We start from the raw sequence: 20,582 nt of genomic DNA, 5'->3' as shown, positions 1-20,582 counted from the left end.
GATAGATGGAATGGCAGATGCCCCGAGAACGGAGAAAGGGACCCTACTGCCCGGGATGGAGGACAGAACTGGATGAGGAAGGTGGCGGGAATAACTGAAGAGATAGCGGTGGTGGTGAGGTCTAGCCTGGGGTGAAATCCGGCCTCCTTAATGTCTCTGCTTTTGTGTGAGACAAATTGGTCAGTCCCTGGTCTCCATACCTTTCTCCTTTACACGTTTTTTCAGCAAATATATTACCCCCATCCCGATTGACTCCTAAGAGAAAAGACCATAAGAACTGGAGGAAGATGGATGCCAGAGGCTGCACCGGAGTGGGAGGGGTGCTGGCCACAGATTTGGAAAGTGGAGAGGCCAGAATGGAACGACCTGTGCCAGGGATGGGGCGGGAGGAGGGTGGGAGGAAGTGGAGGAACCGGCGAGGAGGCCTTCTAGAACGGGCTCTTCGGGCCCAAAGCGCTCAGCCTGTCTCCCAGGTGAGGGGAGAGCAGTCCCCTCCACATCCCGCTGGCCAGCAGAAGCACATTCCAGGTTAGTAGGAACAGCGTCTTTAATGGGCTCCGCCTCCCACGCCGGCTAAGCCACCCCCCTTGCCTGCAGCCTTGGCCTCTTCCACAGAGGGGTGCAGGGCGCAGGCAGGGTCCCTGCGAAGCAGGGCCAACGCCCCGAGCAGCGAAGCTGCGCCGTCCCCCGCACGGAGCTTTTGGCCACTCAGAAAATAGTGGGGCAGCGTCCCGGCCTTGAGCACCCGGCCGAGCTCATCCAGCAGCCCGAGGCAGCAGGCGCCCGCATTATCGGCTCGCGCCAGAGAGGGCGCGGGCAGCCGCTCACACGCCCAGTAGAGCAACGTCCGCAGGAGGTAGGGCGCCGCGACCCTCGTCCTGGCCACCAGACGGCGCAGCAGCGCCTGAGCCGCCGCGTGCGCTTGCAGCAAGGGAATGGATATGCGCGTCTTGAGCGCCAGCACTTGGCGGGCGAAGCAGAGCTGCCAGCCGGAGGCGTCCGTCTGCTCTGTGACGCCGCCGCCGCCGCCGCCGCCGGGCACCAGGTAGAAGGAAGACGACTCTGAGGCCAGCGGGCCGGCCCACGAGTGCCTCCGAGCCCTCTGGGGACATCCGGCCACGGACACCACGGGGATCAAGTCGAAAATCAGGAGGCGGCGCGGGGACCCGGGTGTAGCCAGGAGGATGGTGGTGAGCCCCGCGTGGCGGGCTGCGTGGACCAAGCGCGGGGCACCCGGAACCGGAAACGGGGACTCAGCGACCGCAGCCAGCGAAACAAAGAACCAGGCAGCCACCTGGGCGGGGCACAATGTGGGCCATGCCTCCGGAGCCTCCAACGGCTGTGGCACTGGGCTAACGTCGGTTGCTTTGGTGACGTCACCATCCGTTTTTTTTCGGTGGTGAGGGAAAGCCAACGTCGGTTACGTCTTGTTGAGGCAACTCTGGCACTGAAACATTACTAGGTGAGTTTTCCAAAGACTCGTGTGCCTCAGGCTCAGTGACGTGTAGCTGGTCCACGGAGATTTGCGGATCCTTGGGAGTTTCTTTGTTTTGGGCTGGGTGGATCGAATCACGTCCTCCTGGGACTGGGGGTCCTAGGCAATCCTGCCCTGCCTCCCGGGCCGAGGTTCCGCGTACCTGCTCTGGGAGGAAGAGCCATGTGTAACACGATCCCACGTCCGGTTGCAGCTCCTGCCCAGTGTCATCTAGCGAAAGCACGGGCACCAGGAGTGTGAAGCCGGCGTCGTAGTGAGGTCCCCGAGCGTAGGGACCTAGAGGCACAGGCCCCAGATCCAGGGAGCCCTCGCGAATCCCGCAACGAAGCAGCAGGAGCTCTGCCTGAGGAGGAAAGCGAGGGTCCCGGCGGTGAACGAGACCTAAGGAAAGAGAAGGGATCGTAATGTCGTGATCCAGAGCCGGGGCGGGGTGAGGCGGAGCTGAGAGCTGCAAGTTCCCGAAGGCTGGGAGGGTTACTTAACAAGCAAAGAGAAAACAAAGTCCTTGGCCTGGAAGAGATCTGGTCCTGGCTTGGGACCTTCACTCCAGCTCGCCTGCACACCCAGCTCCTGGATCAGCAGGGTTAGTTCTTGCAGCTGCACCCCAGAGCAGAAGTTGATGTACGTGAGCAGCCGGGCTGGGGCTGGGGGCGGTGGGCCCCACCAGGGAGCACTCCCCCAGACCGTGGAAGCCATATGGCTCTGTCGTTTGGGGGCTAGGAAATACACAGACGGGAGGAAGCCCAGACGGGCCGTACCTTTTGTTGCGGAAAACTGGCCCACGTTCTTTCCTCTTGCAGAGGCCAAGAGGGTTCCCAAGACTCAGTCCGCCAATGGGTCTGCAGACGAAGGGCCCTAAATTTAGTCTTGAAAGAGAACAAATAAATACCTCCTCCGCCCTTGCCCTTTTCTCATATGCTGGTCCCTGCCCCCATGGAACGGTTCACCTGACTCAGCAGGTAGAAAGTAGCTGTTTGGCCCCTCCTAAGGAATGCAGTAGCCTCCTTTGCTGCCCCTTGTCTACGTTCCCCTTACCTCTTTTTCAGAAGAGGCTAGTGGTTTGCGTCTTCCCTCTTAGGGTTAGCTACAAAGGCTGGGAAGAGAATGGATAGGAAGATTCCACAGGTAACTTCTTCCTGCTGCCTGTAAGGCCACGCCCTGAAATTATAACCACGCCCCTTTCTGGAGACTGTCGGGGTGGTTCCGGACCAGCCCGGCCTCCAGTCAGAGTTCAGTCACTCCTTTCGCTCTGCAGAGATCTCGCGGCTATCCTGGGAGTTGTAGTTTGTCTTCAAAGCTACCAGGGCGTTGGGGCCACGCCCCCACATCCTTTCCTGTTCCGTTGAAGTAGTGCCTGATGGAAGTTGTAGTTTCTATGGAGGTAAGCTATTCTGTGTCTTTATGATAAACTATTCTGTGTCTTTATAATAAACTATTCTGTGTCTTTGCAAGGCCAGGTGAACCGCACAAACACCCCTTGCGGTCAGAACAGAGGCCTAATGGGATGAATCTGAATTGCAAACCATGATGAGAGCCATACACTAATGCATGCGGATAAATAGGGGACTCTACATCTCACTTGGGAGTAGAGGAGCCCTGGTCATTTAAATCTAGAAGGGTTCTTGCATGCAATTATAACTTCATTATAGAGATGGGCCTGCAAGCCTAGAAAGGTTGCACATGACTTGTCCAAGGTCAGAGCTGAGCCAGAGAGGTGTTGGAAATGGGCTCTCCAGCTGGGACGTATCTCCTTGGAATCGGTGATGGTAACGTTAGTCAAGAACACACCGATAATGTGCATGTAGTGACCCAGGGATGGACATCTGACTCAGGGAAGGGACATGTTAGTCTTGCCCACCTCAGACACACAAGTGGTGGCAGGGAAAACGCTTTGGAATCTCGCAGCTTATGTGTGTATACAGAAGAGTTATCAGGACTGAAAATCAAGTCCAGAGGAAACACCAGCTGGGCTAGGGCAGGGCCATGAAAAATTATCAGGGGAAGGAAATGGCTTTCAGCGACCAGTGCTATCATGGACACAGCTTAAGTCCAGGATGAAACTAGGAGCCAGAATAATAGGACAGAAAGATAGGACACCAGAGACACGCTCACAGATTAGACCAATGCACACTGGACCAGAAATTCTTACATGCCTTTTTCCCAGGGGTCTGTCTCCACAGTGAACTAGGCCTAAGTCCATGGGCAAGAAAATTAAGTGGAGACACCTCAAAAAATTTAGAGGCCTATGAAGGAGGGGACCCTCAGAATCCAGGGCTCTAGTTGGGGAGCCTAAAACACAAGGTTTCCTAGTCACTGACAAAGAGAGGTCTTCTCCCTCAGTAACCAAGAGCCCCAAACACAGCCCAGAACGGGGGAGGCAAGTTTCCGTACATCTGGTCATGAGCCAAGAGACCAGATGAGGAAAACTGAAGCCTGGGCTCTTCTCACAGTCTGGGGAAATCAGGCATTGGCTGTCCATCCCACATCTTACCTCCTCCCCAGAGGGTGGCTGCTGAGCCACCCTAAAAAGAGCTAAGTTCTCTGGGCTCTGAGGGAGCTTTAAGATGTTGGGGGTGGGTGACAGGGAAAGAAAAATTGCTCTAAACTCTAAAGCACTGCTCTCCAATAGCATTTTCCATGATGATGCAAATGTTCTAAACCTGTGCCGTCCAGTGCAGTAGCCGCTAGCTCCATGTGCCTACTGAGCCCTTAGAAGGTCATGGCACTGAGGAACAGAATTTTTTTTTTTTGGCCAAGCCATGAAGCTTGTGGGGTCTGAGTTCCCCGACCAGGGATTGAACCCCAGCCATAGCAGGGAAAGCGCCAAGTCCCAACAACTGGACCACCAGGGAACAGAATTGGATGCCAGGGAAATTCCGTTCCCTGAGGAAGAGAATTTATACTTTATAACTTAATTTTTAACAGAATTAATTTTCCTTAATTTTAACTAATTTACATTCTAATAGGCATTTGGCTAGTGGCTACTGTAATTGACAGTGCAGCTCTAGGGCCTTGGCGATAACGGATTCAGCTAGACAGCGATGGAGGGAAAGCAGGGATAGTTTAGGTCCTCATCAAGCCCTGTGGGATGGGGCTGGGGTGGATGTCCTCAATAACCACAGATCACTTCTCTTGTCTCTTTATTCCTCGTGCATATCTGTCCCCTCTTTTTCTAAGTTGCTCATCACACACTGATATCCCCACTCCTTGATGGTCTCCGGTGAGTTGTTGGATGTCTCTCGGTGAAGGAGCCTGGGAGACAGAGCTTCGCACTTTCCCTGCCTGCTCTGAACTGTCTCTGGCGGGCGTCAAAGACCACGTGCCCGAGCCGGGTGCCTGACCCAGGACAGTAGGGCTTCCAGCTGGTTTTGGGAGGCGTAGACATCTGGCGATAGTTCTGGCAGGTTGGAGGAACTGTATCCATGTGGTGGTACACCCAGTCTTGGCTGCCTGCTCGCTGGGAGGGTGATTGCAGCTCAATCACCCCAGGTACCTCTGAGAAGGCTTGCAGGTCATTGTAGGCTACCTGAGCCTTGGGAGAGCAGGAGTTCTGACTGGGTGGGATAGAAGTCCATGGTATGTGCTGCCCTGCATCCTCCTTTCGAGGAACTGCCTCAGATATAAATGACTGTCGGGTCTGATGTGGGCCCAAAACTTGGACAGAGTCAGTTCCTATAGGGTTCTTATGGAGGCCAGGATTTGGGATAAGGCATGAGTTGTTATGGAGGCCTGATCTCTTGGATGAGCCAGAGTATTGAGTAAGGGCTGGACTCTTATGGGGCCAGGATCTCGATGAATTCCACAGTACTTGTGTAAGCTAGGGTCATGGGTATGTTCTGAGCCCCTGTCAATTCCAGCATCTTGGGTAAAGCCTGGAAGCTTGTGGAGGCCTTGGTCTTGAGCAAGGCCTGGGTTCTTGGGGAGGTCTGGGTTTGTGGTTAGGCCTGGGTTTCAGGAAACTCTGCAGACTTTGGAAGGGCCTGGGGTCCTTTGGAGGACAGAGGCTTGGTTGAGGCCTTGACTCTCAGGAAGTTCACGGGGTTGGGCCTGGCTTGGGGTTTGGGAAGTAGTGGATAACTGGGGAGGGATGGGGCCCTGGGAAGAGAGGACAGACTGAGAAGACTTGGAGGTTGGGGGAAAGGTGGGGGTTTGTATTAAGGTGGAGGGCTTCTGGTGGTTGCTGTGTTGATGAAGGACCCAGGATCTGGGAGAAACAAGCGGTAGATAAAGAGTGTATGGTGGAGGCATGGTGCATGGTGAGCTCTGGGCACTGTTTGGAGAATGGAAGCAAGTTTGAGAAGGTACAGCATCCTTGGAGTACAGGAATTTGGGGTAGACTGGAGTCTGGGGGTCCGTGTTTCTCTTCTGAGACCTGCAAGGAAGGAAGCTGCAGTAAGGGAAGGTCTTGGACTGTACAAATTTGTCTTTGGAATCATTTGAGATCTTCCATTCCATATTCCCCAACTCCAGGTAACCCAGAATGGATCCTGTGGAGTGCTTAGCACTGTCCCCACTACATTGCTTGAGTGTTTGTTCAGCTGTACCAGAGCTCACCAGACCATGCCCCTCTTGGGGCCTGGAGAGGGTACCAAAATCCTTTCTGGAATACCCAGAGTTCTGAGGGGCACACACATGGAATAAGTTCTGCTTTACCCTACGGGCATCATAGACCACACGGCCGGAGGAGAGGCCTTGGCTGAAGGCAGACAAGGTAGAGGGAATAGAATCTAGGATGGGGATAGGGGTGGTGGAAGGGACTGGAGTGTTCGTCAGGGCCATGCCCAGCGCTGGGACAGAGGTTGTGTCAGAAGTTGGGACAGGGGCTGGTGTAGGGGCTAGGGCAGGAGTAGTAGCAGGGGCAGAATTTGGGGGAGGGACTGGGGCAGAATTTGGGGGAGGGACCAGAGTGTATGCATGGGTATAGGTCAGATGAGCATGGGTCAGGGTGCAGAGAGAAGTGTGGCCCAGGGACTGGGCTGAGGCATGTGAGGGGGCCTGGGCTTGGGCCTGGGCTGTGGTATGGGGCTGTGGTATGCTCAGGGCCATGGACCTGGGCAGGGCTGTGCTCAGGGGTGAGGGCTGTGGAGGGGGTCTGGGCCTGGGGGGTGGTGTGCTCAGGGAGGTGGAATGTGGAGCAAGTCTCGGCCTGAGGTGGGGCGTGCTCAGTGGGATGGGTGGAGGAGAAGGTCTGGGCTTTGGCAGGAGTGTTCCCAGTGGGGTGCACTAGGGAGAAGGCCTGGGTCTGGGCGGAAGTGTGCTCATGGGCGTGGCCTCGGGAGCAGGTTTCAGACTGGGGGGTGGGTGTGCTCAGTGGGGTGGGCTGAGGAGAAGGTCTGGGCCTTGGCAGGAGCATGCGCAGGGGGCTGAACTGGGGGGCGGGTCTGGGCCCAGGCTGGGGACTGGGCTGGGTCAGAGTCTGGGGTCTTAGTCTTGCTCTCTTGGGGCAGGTGGAGTGGAACCACATCCACCTTGCTCATCCTGCGGAGCTTGGAAGATGTCTCTTACCTGGAGTAAAAGTTGGCTTGGGACTTTAAGACTGTGACCGGAGGGGCCTCCCCAGCTCTCACTACCCGCTCCATCCACAGTCCCCGTGTAACCTCCGTGGAAGCCCCAGCCCGTCCACACTGAGGCGGCATCCAGCAGTACTTAGAAGCCTTCTCATCTTTTCTGTCTCGTATCCAGGAGTCAGGGTGGTTTGGGTGCCCGAGCAGGAAGCTTGGGCGATGGCGGAAGCAGGGAGAAACTCTTGAGCACAGGTTCTTGGGATCCACGGAGCAGCGCATGCGCATGTGACGGCTGCCTACACAGCTTGCTTGCTTGTCTGCAGGGAAAGGCGAGGTGGGTCAGGGCCTGGGTTCCTGAGGGGCTGAGAATCAAGGCAGGGATAGAAGAAGGGGGACAGGCCCACATCCCCTGAACCCACGCCGGCGCCCACTCACCTTTGGTGAAAAGACGTCTGAAAAGTGCCCGCAAGAATCTCTTCAGATGCCTCCAGAGCTGAGGGAAGAAGTGGAGGGGGGAGGCCGGGAGCAGGGTGAGCCCTGAAATCCAACCCTTGTCCGGCCACACCCCAGCAGCCCTCCCACCTCAGCCCCTTCAAGACCCCAGGGCTCCCCCAACCCCACTGCACATTTCCTGCCCTGACCATAACCACCATGTTGATCCCCACGTTGACGAAGATCAAGCTGACCAGGAGCAGGATTATTGCGTCTCCTTGCTCCTGGCATTTCCTGGGGATGGGGCCAGGGAACGGCTCAGCTCCACAGTAGGTTCGCTCACCCATGGCCATTGGTCCCAGGACTGCCTGGGCCCCCTGCCCTCCACTTTTAACTGGGTGTCAGACTGGGTCATAATGGGGCAGGTGGTGACATCACAGGGAGGGGGACGAAAAGGAGGGCCCAGGGTGGCATTGCCTGGTAACCAGGGTCAGGTAAGCTGAGCTTGGACAGTCAAATAGGGCCCGTAGGCCGGCACACCTCCCGAGCGGTCATTCATTCGCTCACCGCCCGCTCACTCACTTGTTCGAATGACACATTCCATCTCTTGGCCCCTCCTGAGACTAGGAAGACCTCGGCCTCAGAGGCCTCCTGAAGGCCTGGCTGGAGTCCAGAGCCTCAGCCTTCTTCATGCCCTTCACTGGGCCTGGAGCTGGACCTGCCCAGATGTGGAACCTCCCAGTTTGGAAGCAGCTTCTTGTATGAGGCTCTTTGGGGACAGGGACAGCTGAGACACAGAGGAGGTGCCCAGAGACCAGTGGTTTGGAGTGTGCAGCTGCAGATGTACTTAGTGCATGGTATAGGACCAGGAGGGGCCTGCTGTCAGGACTGTGGCCACTAAACCAAGGGGACCCTCAGGCCAAGAAGGGGACACTGGCTTCTTATTGCAGGAAGCCAAGGGCAGGGACCCAGGCTGGTAGAAGGAGTGGTGCTTCCAAGCCACAGACCACCAGTGTTTCCTGGACTCTAGCACTCTTTATTCCTCTCTCCATGCCCTGACGGCCCCGCCCCGGCCCCATTTGCTGCTGGTCAGTTCATTTTCCCAGTCTGTCTCCCATGCAGAGAGGGCCTTGAGGCCGATTTGGAAGGTAGCAGCGAGTTGGCCCGCGTTTGGCTCTCTTGCACTTGCCACTTCAGCTCCAGGCTGTCATACATCTGGTAGTTGGCATTGCCCCCCGGGTTCCAGCTGAGTTGCATGAAGGTGGGTGGGGGTGGAGGGTGCTCGGTAGCCTGGACTTCGGGAAGGGGCTGGGAGGAGCGGAGGAGCAGCGCTGAGCTGGGGAGCCGGGGCCCGCTGGTACGAGGCCTCGGGCAGCACCGTGAGGGAGGCGGACGTGGCCAGAGGGCGCCGCACGGGCAGCATATCAGCCCATTCGGCCGCCCGGCGCCGCACCTCGTGGGGATCCCGGGAGTAGTTCAAGTGTCCCGTGGAGAGGTGTGGCCTGCGGTTGGGCTGGCTGTGAGCACAGCTGGGGAGGCTCCGTCCACTGGCCGGTGGGGAGTTGCGCTGCCAGGCTTCGGGCCGGCAGCCCCTAGGCACCAGAGCGGATGGAGGCCCAGAGCCCTCCAGACCACGCCGCTGCTGATCCCAGGAGTCATACGGGAGCTGGCCCCTTGAGGGGTAAGTGCTGTGCCCCCCAGGAACCCACGAGGGGTTAGGGGGCAATCGTCGGGGAGGTGGTGGAGACGAGGTCCACCGGTCAGCCTCCACGTTGCCCCAGATGCAGGTTGGTGAGCAGGGGGCCCCGAAGGACTGCAGGCTTAGCTCGGACTTGGCCTCCACACGCTTGGCCATGCGGCGCAGCTCGGGCGACAGGTAGAGACAGGGTGGTGGCAGGCTGGCCAGGATCCCACCCTGGCGGCCCCAGAGGCCCACGTTGGAGGGCAGGCCCATCTGCTGGTAGAGCCCTCCCCAGCACCCCCACGGGTACTTGGGTTGTGGGAAGGAAAGATCATCATCCTGCTCCAGGTAGGAGTCCCGGTCCTCCCAATCAAAGGAGGGCATCGGCCGCAGCTGTGACATCCCGCGGCTGCGATGCGGCCTACGGAAGCCTGAGCGGCTGTAGGGGAATTGTCTGCGGTTCTTCGGCCTCCGCTGGTGGCTGCCGGGGCGGCGGCTGCAGCTGCGTCTACGGTTGCAGAGATGATGGTAGGAGGACAGGGAGTAGCAAGCGGGCCGGGCCATCTTCACTTCCACAGGGTCCAGGGTGCAGTGGATGTGGACTTCATGGGCCTTGGCAGGAGGATGTTTGGGGGACCTTTCACAAGCCTGTGAGATTTCATCTGGGGGAAGCGAGAGTCCGTGAGGGCAGGGCGACTGTCAGAAGAGTTCAGGGTTGGGAATCTGGGGGCCTGGGTTTCTAGGGCCCAGGGAGTGGCAGGGGGGTGCCACTTACCTGTCTTCCGTAGTTACTTTTCTGGTTAATCCAATAGACGGTCTTGTTTAAGGCATTCTGGAGCCCATGCCATACCTGGGGTGGGGTGGGGTGGGGTGGGTGAAAATGAAGGCCAGGCTCTGTACCCTCACCCCCCCCTCCCAGCCAAGACCGTTCCTGCAGATGGAGGTGCAGGCTGCAGCTGGTTCCCACCCTCAGCCGTCTTCACCCCTACTGGTGGTCCCCAACCATCTCTGACCATAGTTGCCATGCTGATCCCAATGCTGACAAGAACGACAAGGCCCAGCAGCAGGAGTAGGAAGTCCTCCACATTCTGGGTTCTTTCTTGGTATTGATGGCAGCACCCCAGGTTGTCATACCAGAGCCGGTTTTCCATGGTGGGGGGGGGTCCTAGAGCCACCTGGGCCGCGGGCCGCCCCCCCACCACCACCGGCCCTGACCCACAGTGCACTCATGCCAGGACCTGCGGACACCCACCAACAGGTGAGGGAGCATGGTCATAATGAGACACGTTGCAGGGAGTCACAATGCCGAGGTGGCCAATCTTTCATCCACTCAGCTGGCCCTTTATGTGGCCATCTCTGCCCTCGGCTCCCACTACATGGAGCCTAGTCCCCAGAGTTCAGTCTGTCCTTCTGTCTCCATGGGGCCTTGCTTAACTTGATTTGCAAGCATGGTTGCTACAGATGAGAGACCGTCTTCATAGGGACTGAATCATGCATAAAGGATTTCCTCCATTTCATTGTTCGAGACATTATGGCAGCTTATGTAGCCTGTTGGGATTCTTCGAACTAGCCTGTAGTTCTTAAAAAGTTTCAAGAGAAGCCAGAAATCCAAATTTCTCTGTGAAATATCCACATTTCAAAAGTAGCAAACCAATTCAAATTTTAAATTCTGCTGGCCAACAACATGGGCCAAACAAAACACACCAGTTTGTAACCTCTGATGTATACTGTATAATGCTTCTGTTCTCATCTTCTCATATGATCCTCAGACTAGGGAGCAGATACTATTATTAGCTTCATTTTACAGATGGGGAAACTGAGGCACAGGGCAGTTTAGTAGCTTGTCCAAAGTTTGAGCACCAAAGCTGGAACTTGAGGTTTTTACAGTGTGCTTTTTTATCCTCATCACAAATGCATCCTTTTAGAAATAACCTTTTTTTTAATCCTAAAGATATTACAAAATACAATAAACTACAGGAAGGTAAAAACAAAGAAAAAACGACCACTGGTCCCAACATGCAAACATAAACACTGTTACTTAGTGTATTTCCTTACAGAAAAAAAATTTCCCTGTTCATTCAACCAGAGGTACCGGCTGTATAGGTTAGGATCTGTGCTAGGTGCTGGGGATATTACAGTGAACAGACATAGTTCCTGCCCTCAGAAGGCTTACAATCTAGTTCTTGTTCTTTGTTCCATTCATTGCCAACCTAGATGTGAATATCCAGTGGAGCTTCTTCAAGAAGCCAAAGAGTAAATAAGCGGATAGTGCATTTCAGGTGGGCCCAAGGCCCCAACTGCCCAGTCCCACTTGGGCTTCCTCCCTAGAAACGAAATGATGAGAGGATTGGACTCCTAGTGAAGGAGTTAAGATGCAGAAAGGGATAGGACTTGAGAGTCCTACCAAACTCTCAATTCAACTGGCCGAGGACCTCGGTCTCGGCCCTCTCGTCCTCAAGGAAAGGGGTCGGGAGGGGCCAAGTGGTACGTGGCGTCCTGAAAGATGACGAGGGTCCCGACGCTCGTGAAGATGATGAAGGTCCACAGGAAGAGGCAGTCCACCACCATGACCACAAACTGCCAGTCCTCCTTCAGCTGGGGGTAGGAAGAGGAAACTGTTCCTGAGCTCCAGACCCCCAGGGAAGGCGGCCCCAAGGCCCTGTACTGCACCCAGGTGCTCCTACCACGGCTTTGAGACAAGGGCGGGCCCGCAGAATAGCAGAGAGCGAAACTGCGGGCGACCGAGGTGAGTAAAGAACAAGTCGGAAACCAGGAGGCGGGACCAAGTGAGGCAAACTTCCAATCAGAAATAAAATCGAGTGCTGGGGGCGGAGCCTAAGTTTGTGGGTGGAGCCAAGGCCACCCAGGCCTTGCCTTGGCCCACCCTCTGGATTCACCGCGTCGTGGTCCTCCTGTTCCTGCAGCTGTTGAGCGATGTAGCTGATTGAGGAAACGACCTCCCGTAGCTCGGGAGGCAGGCCCACAGCCCGGTGTGGACCATCGGTAAATCGCCGCAGGGCCGGGGCAGACAGTTCAGGCTGGAACCTGGAAGAGGCGAGTCTGTTTGGTCACGACCGGGGCACAAAGACGGCCTGCGCGGCTGCTCTAGGCCCCACCCCAACTCCCTCCTCCAACGCCCATCCAGGTTTCAAAACGCGAGAGAGCACTTCAGGTTCTCTCCGACAGCGGCGACCTCTCTAGCCTTCCGCAATTCCTCCTATTCCCTTACGCTTTACTTCCCACCTCCCCGCAAAGTGGGCAACAGAAGGGATACTACAAGTCCCATGATGCTCAACCATGACAACCTCCGGGAGCTTAGGACGCCTGCCTCCGCACAGTCTCCTGGGAACTGTAGTTCTCCCTCTCCCTTCTACATGGGCGATGGGGAGTAGATACTACCTGTTGGGTTTGGGGAAGAGAAAATCATTTGGTGGCTTGCGGATGAAATATTCATCTGTTCCCCGACCCCAGCCACTTCCTGGAGAATCCCTGAGAGGTATAGGAGGTGGCTCCGGTTTCTGGTCTCTCTCAGGTTTGGGTCTCTTCAGACCCAGATACGGAGGGAGTTTGTGGATAAGATCTGCTGAGTAGAAGAAGAGGCGTATTGGAGGGGGCTCTTATGCTCTCAGACCAGAAGGGAAGCCGCCAACCACCCCCACGGCATGTGCCCATTCCTGTGCATGCGTGCATGCGTCCCACAGATGAAATGCAACTACACAGCCCAAGAGTTCTTAAGTGGGTTAGGAGGCATCCTGACTGGAAAGAAAAGTTCTGAGGGCTTCCACCCTGATAGTACCTAACCCTTAGAATGCTTCCTTGGGACCCACGATGGGCAGTATTGATGAAGATAGTCTGGGATCTACACAGCGTCAATGATGGGAGGATAAAATTAATTGGGCAGCATTTCAACACCCAAAGACCTTGGCACTTTGACACTCTACCAGGAGTTGTAGTTCTCCCTCAGGTCTGTGAAAGGGAAGGTTGAAGTTGGTGGGAGGGAGGAGCGATACCTGGACAAAAAGCCAAATACTAGGATTGAGAGTTAACACAGGTTGGAGAGGAGATCTTCTTACCTGACGGACCTAAAGGGGCATTTGGTGGGTGTGGGGTGAGCGATGGTGCAGGTTGAGGTCTACGACGCTAAGGATGACAGAAGGTGACGAGGACCATGGTAAACATGAGGTATTTGATAATCATGGGGACAGACGGGGAGGTCTCAGGCACTTTGTCTGCCGGCAGCAGCAGGAACACAGGAAGGGTCAGCAGGGCAAAGGTCGAGAGCCCCATCTTCTCTCCTTGGGGGACAGAGGGGAAGGCGGAAGGATTAGGCTTTGCCAGAAAGCAATCTCCCCGGCATAATCAGTGACCGTGTTTCCAGCCCACTCAAGGACAGGCTTTTGGAAGGGTCAACTGCATGTAACTAACTCCTACATTTATACCTCCAACCTGGACTGATTCCCCTAAATTCCACACTTGTATCCACCTGCCTACTTAACCTCTCAATTTGGGTGTCCACTAGACATCTCGAACTTCACATGTCCAAAACTTAATTCCCTCACCACCGACTCCCGCCATAGTCTTCCTCAGTTCACAAATGACAACTCGATCTTTCCTGTGGCTCAGGCCAAATCCCTTTGAGTCATTCTCAGCTCTCCTCTCTCTCATCCCATATCCAATCCATACCAAACCCTGTTGGCTCTACCTTCAAAATATATCCTGAAACTGATGACTTATCACATCTACCACTACCATCCTGGCACAAGCCACCATTACCTCAGATCTGAGTTATTATAAAGGCCTCCTCTTTGCTTCATCCTTTGCCCCCCTGCTGACTGTTCTCAACAGAGCAGCCAGATTGACCCCATTAAAATGTAAACCAGATCATACCACTCCAGTGGCTTCCCATCGCCTTTAGCATAAAAGTCCATACTGAAGTCTACAAGGCCTTCCCATTAGTTCTCTGACTACATCTCATACTGTTTTCTCTCTTGCTTACTTCATTTATTACTTCATTGGCTATTTCTTGAATATGCAAGGCACACGCCCACCTCAAAGCTTTTTGCACTCACTGTTAACTCCTCCTGCTAATTTCTTCCCCCAGATATCTACCAGGGTCATTCTCTCACTTCCTTCAAGTCTTTGTTCAACTATTGATCAAACATTCCCTTTTTAGTGAGGCATTCACTGACCATCCTATTTTTAAATTGCAACCCCTGTGATGAACCATAGCGGAAAAGAATATGAAAAAAATATATGTATCTATAAATGAGTCACTTTGCTGTACAGCAGAAATGAAACACAACATTGTAAATCAACTATATTTCAATAAAATTGTTTAAATAAATAAATAAATTGCAACCCATACCCCCATTCGCATCCTCCCCAAACCCTTTTCCCATTTTTCCTTCTTAGGAATTGACCTCTCCTAATATACTATCTAGGAATTCCCTGGTGGCACAGTGGTTAGGAATCCACCTGCCAATGCAGGGGACGCGGGTTCGAGCCCTGGTCAGGGAAGATCCCACATACCGCGGAGCAACTGAGCCCGTGCACCACAACTACTGAGCCTGTGCTCTAGAGCCCGCCAGCCACAACTACTGAGCCCACGTGCCACAACTACTGAAGCCCGTGCGCCTAGATTCTGTGTTCCACAACAAGAGGACCCACCGCAGTGAGTAACCCGTGCACTGCAACGAAAGTAGCCCCTGTTCACCACAACTAGAGAAAGCTCCCGCGCAGCAACGAAGACCCAATGCAGCCTAAATTAATTAATTAAAAAAATAATAATACACTATTCAATGGGTTTATTATGTTTGCTGACTGTCTCCCCACTAGAATATAAACTCCATGAGAGCAGGGATTTTTGTCTGTTTTATTCACTGATGTATTCCCAGCGCCTTGCACATTACAGATGTTCAACAAATATTGTTAAATGAGTGAGTGGACCAACCCCTGTAGCAGGAACTATATAGCAAATCGAAGGATCTAAAAATGAAACCAAGTATATAAGAATATGCCAGGTGACTGGTTATTACTGTGGCATACGACAGGCGCTGAAAACTTCATGGAAGCTATTGAAATAAGTAACTATTATGGTCTGTTCTACTTTAGTCCTGTAATATTGGGTTCCAAGATTTGCCTTGCTCCAGGAAGAAGGAGAAGTTACATGTGGAAGTGTGTTCTAGAGATGCATCACTCTCCTTCCCCAGACTGAGAGAGGGCTTGATTACAGAGAGAAGGAAAGCGTGTGTTTTTTGTTTGTTTTGTTTTGTTTTTCAGGCCACAGCAGTGAAAGCCCAGAATCCTAACCACTGGGCTACCAGAGAACTCCCAGTAAAGCATCTTTGAATATGAGAGTTTAGGATATCAGTCTCTGGATCAGACTAGTACTAAGCAGGGTTGGAACAGCAATACTGCCTCTCTCTGTGTAATGTCAGGTGAATGACTTAAACTCACTTAGCCTCTGTGAAACGGGCAGACAATTCAGTACTTACCTCACAGAGTTGTGAAGATTAGAACTGAGTTAATATATGTAACACATTATTTGTATTATCTTATAGCAAGTGCTCCAAATTAGAAAAGACTATACCTACACGTACACAAAGCTTACAGAGTACCAGGCATAGTTCTATTAACTCAGTTAATCCTCAAAATAGTCCTATGTGGGAGGGACAAAGACTGTCCTATTTCCAGATCAGGACACTAAGAGATTAAGGAATTTGCCCAAGGTTACTCTGTTAGCATATTGTGCTGTCTCCCAGAGAAATGTTGGCTATTATTTCCAAGGGACATAGGAGGTTAAGGGACTAGTAGGCGGCATTTGACAAGTGGGGAGGGAGGATGCCAGGAATGGGAAAAGGGAAAGGAAGCGTTAGCTGAGCCTGGGAGTTTGTTGGTCAGAGGAGTGGCAGTTCCAAGGATGAGATCCTAGGATTCTGAAGGGAAGAGTTCAGAAGTTACTGGGTGCAGAGAAGTGAGCAGCAGAGGGGAGGTAGAGCTTGAGGTTGGAGGGGAAATCTGGATGCAGAGGCAAAGGCTCTTCCTGAAAGGAAAACCTGGGTGAGATTGCTGAAGCACAGTTCATGAAGGCTTGAGTTGGCAGGAAAACCTTCCCTGTATTATGGGTGAAGAGCAAGAACCTGAGCTATTGGTAAGAAGGAGTGCTGGGCCCCTTCCCCTCTTACCTGCATCTGGTGGCAGGTAGAAGACGAAGATGGCCAGAAGAGTGATGAGGATGCATGGGGCAATGACGGTGACCAGGTAAAAGAGAGGCTTCCGGCAAATGATGAGGTACAAGGTGACTTCTTCACGCCGCCTTTCCCCCCCTCCCCTACGATCCACTGGAGGCTGGATTAGCCGAGAAGGCTTGTGAATAATCTCCCATTGATTATTGGGGAGAGTGGGGGGAGAAGAGAAGGTGACACAGATGTGGAACCTGTCTTTGTTGGTGCCAGATACGGCTTTCTTTTCTTTTTTTCTTTTTTTTTTTTGCCTCACTGCGCCACCGCGCTGCTTGTGGGATCTTAGTTCCCCAACGCGGGATTGAACCCGGGCCCTCAGCAGTGAAAGTGTGGAGTCCTAACCACTGGACCGCCAGGGAATTCCCAGATATGGCTTTCTCTGCCACATCCTAGAGCAGTGGGCACTGATGTAATAAGGGGCTAGCTATGGTCCCTGGGCTGGACAGCCCATCTCTAATAAATTTGAGCAAGTCTCAACTTCCATAACCACAAAATATAGACAGTTATACCTATCTTGCTGAACCCACAGGGACTCACTGAGGGAATATATTTATCAGCCTGTCAGAAACTGGAAATCGTAAAGCCCATGGACATGGGAGCCAAGCCCACTCACCAATAAAGTTGCCTTCATGAATATGCACTTCCTGCCGCTCCTGCCCATCGGGACCCAACCCGGTCTGCAGACTGACTTCTGAGCTGTCATAGCTATAGGAACTGAACACCATGGTGCAGTTCTGCCAGTCAAAGGGGAAGTAGGTGACCTGGATGGAGTGGAGAGTCACTAGAGCTGCCAGAGAGCTGGTCAGTGCTGGGGGAGTTGGGGAGGTCACAGGGCAGACAGGGGTCAGAGGATATGGTGCACCAGGGAGATAGGGATCACCAGGGGGAGATCGCAGAGAAGTGGAGTCACAGAGGAATAAGAAGGTTATGCGGGGAGGTCATGGACAATGGAGGGCGGCAGTCACTGAGGAAGACTGGAAGTCAATGAAAGTGGACAGAGAAGATGAAACTCAATGGAAAATCAGAAGGGTAAGAGAGACGTGAGGGTCATGGGGATTATGGAGGAGGGATATCTGAGTGAGGGTTTCTAGGAGCGCCTTGAGCTTCCCAGGTGGGGCCCGGACACCTGGATGCTGCAGCTGCTGCGATAGATGCCCAGGGGCTACCAGCGCACGGAGCCGTCGGACGACACCATGACGCTGATGTCCAGAGCAACATCAAAATTTCCGTCGTTGCTGCCCGGAAAGAATCTTCTCATCTGGGTTCAGGTCCCTCCCTCCGGAGGCCGCGCCCCTCCAGAGGCCCTGCCCCACCTCCCAGACTCTGGGAACATCCTTACTTGTTTAGGAGCACCACGTCTGGTAGCCACACGGATTCGGCAGTGATGCGGAGTGAATCGATGCCCTCTTGCTCCTCAGGGTCCCAGCTCAGCCTGTAGTCAGTCCACTCCTAGGGAAGCAGAGGCTGAGGGGCCGTCTCCGGCTGGAGGTTGGAAGGAGTCTTGGGATGTGCGAAGGAAGCCTGGGCAGGGAATGCAAGGGAGGAGAGCCGCGCAGGCATGGTCTGTGGTTCTGGAGGCCGGGGCCCTGTTTAAGACTCCACCTGCACTCTTTGGGACCCTATCAACTGATTTCCCCTTCTCTCTCATCGGGCCCCAATTTCTTCTTTCTGTAAAAAAGAGGGAGTTGCACGCTAGCCTCTAAAACAGTGGTTTTCAAACTGTAGTTAACGACCCTTTTCATAGGTCCGGAATCAAATGAGTGGCCCCAAACCAGTGTTAAAAATAATTTAGAATGAAAAATGCATGGAATGCAGCTCCCATAGTAAAGATAGGTATTGTTTCCTGAAGCTTCTGTTTCAGTTATAAATGTGTTTTCTGAGGTCGTGATGCAAAAAAGAAAAAAACAAATCTTACCAGGCGGAACATTCGAGGAAATTGTAAAGGCAGCGGCATGCCCGCCCTTTCCCACCGTGCGGGGTTCTCCGTACCAGGTCTAAGCAGACCTTTGTGCTCATCTCCTCATCCTTCTCGTACTAGAAGGGAAAAGTTTAAAGGGTAGATATGATGTCAGTGTAGAGAAATGAGGGGCTCGGTGGGTAAACTCTCCCTGGAAACTCCCCTCTTTTTCTGAGTCGCACCCTCTTGGGTTCAAAGCCCACCTCCTATAAACTGCGTTGGCTTAAGCTCCGCCTCTATCTCGTAAACTTCCTGCCGGCCGTACAGCCAGCCAGTTCATTTACCAGTCCCGGCCCCGGCCGGAGTTAATCTCTGCCCGCTGTTGTTTATTGACCCTGTCCGGCACCAAGGTCCGCCCCAGCCTGTGACCCCGCCTCAAGTTCCGATCTCCGGCCTGTCCATCGAGGTCCGCTCTCCGACCTGTCCATCGGTCCCAGCTCCACTTTGAGATCCTCCAACAGGCCAGTTCATCATCCTGCCCGGCTCAATACTGGCCCTTCCAGCAGCCACGCCCACAGCTTGTCCATTGGTCCGATTTCGACCCAATCTCTACTAACGGCCAGTCAGTCACCCAGCCTGGCCTCGCCCCGGACCCCGTCCCCGGTGGTCCCTGGGTTCCGCCCTGCCTAAAGCCACGCCCCCCAGCCGGCTAGTGGGCCAGGCCTCAACTCCCCGCTTGTGCCCTCACCAGGCTGATTAATTGCGCTAGGCTGAGACCAATGCTGACCCCGACGCAGTCTCCCACCTCCCACGACGGCCTCACCGAGCTATCATAGCCCGAGCAAAGTTTCTCGTGGAGTCGGCCCTCCGCCTCTGAGCCGCGGGCGCCTGGAGGAGGAGAGAACTGAGTGAAGCCGTGGTGCCCGGCCACGACCTCTGGCCCTGTTACTGCCCCGTTGACGCTCAGACTTACCCGGGGCGAACGGCGCCCCCAACGCCCCCAGCAGCAGCAGCAGCAGCAGCAGTGCCCCTGGGATCATAGCCCGCCCGCGTCGCTCAGTGAGTCCGCTTGGGTGAGCCGCCAGGACAGCCAGCGCAGGGGAAGTGACGAGGCGCCCAGGAATGTGCACCTGTTATTGGGGGGCAGCCGCCAGCCTACCCGCCCCGCCCCTGGGACTTGACCCCTCCCCGAGCGGCTGCCAAAGCCTGCTACCCACAGATGGCAGACAACACTTCAATTGTATAAATCGTCTTTAATTGAAAAAGCATGGACTGGAGACTGGTCCCCTGGGAGCAGAGCCTTTTTGGGTACCTAACACCCAGCTGAGGTAAAGCAAGTTCTATTCAGTTAGAAGCTGGAGGGGTGTATGAGGTCTAGAGACCGAGAGGCCCTCACCGTCCTTGGCCTGACCTGTAGGGGAGAAGGGTGGGACTTATTGCTGAATTGGTGTCTCCTCATTTGAGGGGCGTCAAAAGTATATCCCATTTGTCTTTTTTATTCTAGACCCACTACCCTAAAGACCTCAGCTTTAAAGGGGGCCTGGAAGGAATTCCTGCTAAGGTAGCTAAGTGTTCATGTCCCCCCAACACAGGCACAGGTCCAGTCATGCCATGGTTCTGGCCACTTTCCCATCCTAGCTGCCCTTCTATGAGCCAGGGATTCCTTCCAAAACTCCTCTGCCCTTCCTCAGCCTCTGTTCCCTGGCAGGACCCCAGCTGAGTTGCAGGAGCTAGAAAATGCATGTAAAAAATAAGGTTAGCATTCAATAGGAAGAATAAGATTTTTGGAAAAGTGTCTAGGGAAAACAAGAAGTTCTGGATGATCCATCCAGAACTTAGTTCTTTGTGAATCATAGCTGGGTCCTTTCCAGAGCTCCTGCTTAACAGGTATCACGAGAGAAGGTGGGAGCGTGGGTCTAGAACTCTTACTCTAGACCAATAACATGCCTATATAGGCTCTAGTTCCATCCTAGAGGGAAGGGCTGAGAGTCGGGGTCCATGTCCTAGAGCTGAGATTCAGAAGGAAGTATAGCTCCGTATGTGTCTAGAACACCACGCTCTAGAACCGGGTGTCTCTGGGGGAAGAAAGTTAAACCTGTGGTGATCTGAGACTGGCCCAATTCAGGCCAAGACCAAAAGCTGGACAGGGCTCAAATCCAGCCTCTCTCTAGATGGAAACCAGGGGTCCATCTGGGTGAAGGACAGAAGCCTGATGGATCCAGAACAGAGCCTGGCAGCATGCCTGTGTTCCAGCACAGACCCTGGGTGCAGAAATGGCCCTGGCTGGGGTGCCTGGTGTTCCAGAACCTGTCTGGAACAAGGCAAAAGGTGG

General features: G+C 54.1%; 1 long non-coding RNA gene and 3 pseudogenes across 1 annotated transcript; all 4 read right to left on the bottom strand.

Moving 5' to 3' along the window:
- Window positions 1–529: 529 nt before the first annotated feature.
- On the bottom strand, window positions 530–2,948 carry LOC132510969 (transmembrane protein 102-like; annotated as a pseudogene).
- Window positions 2,949–4,625: 1,677 nt separating this feature from the next.
- Window positions 4,626–7,565, bottom strand: LOC132510971 (uncharacterized). The gene is made up of 3 exons (XR_009537478.1): window positions 7,435–7,565; window positions 7,001–7,316; window positions 4,626–5,867 (listed from the first exon to the last, which is right to left on the bottom strand). It is a non-coding gene; the product is annotated as an uncharacterized LOC132510971 (long non-coding RNA).
- Window positions 7,566–8,446: 881 nt separating this feature from the next.
- LOC132510967 (uncharacterized protein SPEM2-like) lies at window positions 8,447–10,581 on the bottom strand (annotated as a pseudogene).
- A 548-nt stretch (window positions 10,582–11,129) lies between these two features.
- Window positions 11,130–19,336, bottom strand: LOC132511524 (acetylcholine receptor subunit beta-like; annotated as a pseudogene).
- Window positions 19,337–20,582: the final 1,246 nt, after the last annotated feature.

This window comes from Lagenorhynchus albirostris, chromosome 20 (genome assembly GCF_949774975.1).
Source record: "Lagenorhynchus albirostris chromosome 20, mLagAlb1.1, whole genome shotgun sequence".
NCBI classification, from domain to species: Eukaryota; Metazoa; Chordata; class Mammalia; order Artiodactyla; family Delphinidae; genus Lagenorhynchus; species Lagenorhynchus albirostris.
This window is presented reverse-complemented; position numbering and strand designations above follow the sequence as displayed.